The sequence below is a fragment of the Anneissia japonica genome, unplaced genomic scaffold (genome assembly GCF_011630105.1).
Source record: "Anneissia japonica isolate Jap-2015-1 unplaced genomic scaffold, ASM1163010v1 scaffold287749_len374965_cov195, whole genome shotgun sequence".
Classification (NCBI taxonomy): Eukaryota; Metazoa; Echinodermata; class Crinoidea; order Comatulida; family Comatulidae; genus Anneissia; species Anneissia japonica.
In genome coordinates, this window is record NW_022737310.1 from 266,481 (window position 1) to 270,060 (window position 3,580).

Below are 3,580 nucleotides of genomic sequence, written 5' to 3' on the forward strand. Positions count from 1 at the left end.
GAGTCATCAACAATATCGGACCAGCTAATTCTTTCTGACGAAGGTAGTTGTCATTCCCCTTTCTGAAAATACTTTTTAACTTGATTAGCTACCTTGTTCCAGTAGACATCATCAGGATTGTTTCCACTATCATAGACTGAAATGCTTCTGTGTCCAAGTGACTCCCTTGCTCTATAGAAATCAATATTTAAAATATTTTTAATCTACAGCACAGTAACTACTGTACAAAAAAAAATTGCATTGCTTTAACCCCAATGCTACTACACCACATAACATCCCAAACACCATGCTAGTGGACTCTTATCCTATAGTTTAGATCATGCAAAGATATAATGGCCACTCAATATTACATTTTTGAAAGGCGACTAGGCGCATGGTAACAACCAACTGATGCAGACCACCGGTCACACATTACTCTCCATAACACAGCATCCTCTAGTTCCGTCACCTCTGGATGCACAATCAACTTACTGTATTATCCCATGTTTTCCCAAGGCAATAAATACATAAGATAATCGTAGTCATACCCTATTAAGGGCCATGTTATTTTAGCAAGCAACAAAAGGGCCTTATAAAGTCAGGCTTGGCATGTTGAGCTCAAAAAGTGGCTTTTGATTTTTGGACACTATGTTGAGAGAGTGATAGACAAAACTGATAATATATAACAAATTCATGGCAATAATTAACGTACATAATATCTACCCAAGACAAAACAATGTACCAGATGATGATGATAAATTCAATTTGAATGTAGTCTTTTACATTTACTAATTAGAACTAGATATACAGTACAGTACTGCGTACCTGGGAGTGTTGGCAAAAAATGTCTTCTGTGATAGAAGATCAAGGTACTCTTCTTGACTTGAGTTTCGCTCTGGACTGGATAAATCTCCTAGGCTTGAAATGGGAATAAAGTTTCTGGAGTGTTTTTTGTTCACATTTTGCTGGAAAAAAGAACATAATTGCTGATGGAAAGAAAATTCAGGACTGAGTAACACAACACTAAACAATTAAAACTTCAGACAAAGAAAAAAAATACATCCTGGATTTTGGACACATAATTGTAGCATGTATCTTGTAACTAAATCAATGCATATATTTTGTTGTGTAATTACGTCTAAACATTAAAAAAGCATTGATATTTTTTAAATAGTTTTCTTCCAAAGGTTGGAAGATTATAAATATTTTAACCATCAAAAGTTGTGGTTTAAATTCTGGCAAGTTGAAAAGTAGCATGGTAATTTGTCAAATGCCAAACTCATTTGGATCATACAGTCTCCAAACAATCATAATCAGAATAAAAGGACAATTATTGTTTGGCAACACATCTTATCCATACAGTACATCTTACCTTTCATAAAATGTGTACTACACTTGTGCACATCTATGGCCTTTAGAATGTCATCCTTCCGTAACTAGTGCAAGATCTGCTTCATGGACCAAACCAAGCTCATCCAGTTTTCCCAAACGTTTTTCTTTCATCAAAATTCGAAAACATGAATCACTAACAGTTTCCATAATTATCTGTAATAACTGACATACATCTATGGATATTTATTATGTTAAAACAGTGTTCAGATTTCATTTTTACATACAAAAAGTTGTGGAAATTTTGAATGAAAGTGTAATTTTGCTTCCCTTATCTTAAAATTTTAGTCTTTAAAATAAAAAAAGTGAAAACTGGAAGATATCTTATAATTTTAGTCTTTAAAATCCAAAAGGTGACAACTGAAAGATATTAAGTTCCTGAAAAAGCTCAATTTATTAGGTATTTTCACTTCACTTCTCTAACATTGCAACAATGTAGAAAATGTTTCTTTCGAATTCGGTTTATGGGATTGCAACTCTAGTTATTATTTGTGGGCTATAAATGGGTGAATTATATCAAATGTACATAATTATCTTAATGAAAAAGTATTGTCTTCAGTATTTTGACACCTTTATTTTTTTAAATTGGTCCAAAACCGGAACAGGGCATGCCAATAAACGAAATTGAGAGAGTGCAGGAAAAAGAAATTCACAAGTTAACAGATGTGAAATAATTCAAAATAATATAACTTTTTTATCCTAATCATAAATGATATGATGGTGAGTTTGGTGTCAGTCTATACCCCTGTAGGTTTGAGGCCAAGGCAAGGAATCGATTAATGATGTACTTTTTTTTTTTTTTATACACATTTTCGTACATCATTATTTTTTTTTTTTTTTTTAGTTTCGTGTTTTGTTTTTTGTTGGAAAACAGATTCTTTTAGAAAAGGTGTCAAAATGCAGAGGAGAGGATAAATCGTTTCATTTATATTTCGTAATCAAAGTATCGCTCCCAAATGTTGATGGCCAGGTCTTGAATGTCTGCTCTTCATTGCAGTAGCCTAGCTAAGCTAACTTGGTACACTATCAGGCCTAAACCTGGCAAGTCCTAGGCCTTGCCTACTTACTTTCAATCTTCAACTAGCCTGCCTACGGCCAGGCCCTAGGCCTATGCCCAGTCCTAGGGCCTAGCCCTAGTATTAGTAGTAGTACAGTATCAGTAGGCCTAGGCCTAGGTCGCTTTAACTTTACCGAAGATAACTATGTGCCTATAGGCCTTAATAATTGGAAATTAAAAAAAGGATATATTATAGCCATATATGTTCTTGTGAAATGAAAACTTACTGAACTCACTGATCCTTTTGTTTTCCAAGATAAATAACCGACGTAGTCGTAAACGAACTTTACATGTGCTCTCCTCTTCCATACCACTGCATGCGGCTGTCCGCACCTCAACGTCGACACACTACGCATGCGTGTGTCATAATGCGTCATAAACTGAGATGTCACGTGATCGTAAGCGCGCCAAATAAATTGTTTTCACTTTAATTTTACGCTAGGGAACGTATATTAATAACAATGTTTAAAAATATATAATTGTCAAGGAATTAAAAAATATTTGACACGATCAAGGTGGAATAGGCCTCCTTTACGCCAATTTGTAGTAGGTGAAATATTATGACATTAGCAGAATAATGTCAGCGTTTAATTCACAATATCATCGTTGTTACAAAAATACACCGTTATACGTATGCCTAGGCCTAGTAGACCTACTCTTTATTTAAAAGAAGTTTTGAAATTGTAAAATTACGCTTAGCCTTACGAGCTCCGATGTTCATTTACTTAATGTTGATTCTGACCTGTTAAACTACGGATAACAGTGATATGACAGCGTAAAATTAATCAGCAAACACATTAAATTTACGAATCCATCGTATATTCACATAGCAATTCCTTTTCTTTCTTAATACTGTACAATACTTAACGGTTTAGGTAGGTAAATTTACACCAACTTATAGTGTAAATTTCGAGCTCTGACGTTAAAACACAATGGCAATTTTAACCTGTAGAAAAACGATATGATACCTTGTAATTTAGGCTACAACAAATCAACAATCTATCGTATTCTTATTATACAAGATACCGTTAAAATATTACTTTACTGTAGTTACGTTATTTTTACAGTAAATTGGATTTCAGTAAACGTAAAATAACAGACATTTTTTTTACTGATAGTAGGATTATAACGGCGAACGTAAAATTACTGAAAAAT

At 33.7% G+C, this 3,580-nt stretch overlaps 1 long non-coding RNA gene across 4 annotated transcripts; it reads right to left on the bottom strand.

Annotated features, from left to right (window-relative positions):
• Positions 1–8: 8 nt before the first annotated feature.
• LOC117117309 lies at positions 9–3,553 on the bottom strand. 4 transcript variants are annotated; one of them, XR_004446884.1, is made up of 4 exons: positions 2,653–3,553; positions 1,352–1,475; positions 805–944; positions 9–171 (listed from the first exon to the last, which is right to left on the bottom strand). It is a non-coding gene; the product is annotated as an uncharacterized LOC117117309 (long non-coding RNA). The 4 variants fall into 4 exon arrangements; XR_004446883.1 differs by having other exon boundaries at positions 1,352–1,533; XR_004446885.1 differs by having other exon boundaries at positions 1,352–1,544.
• Between the last annotated feature and the right edge of the window lie 27 nt (positions 3,554–3,580).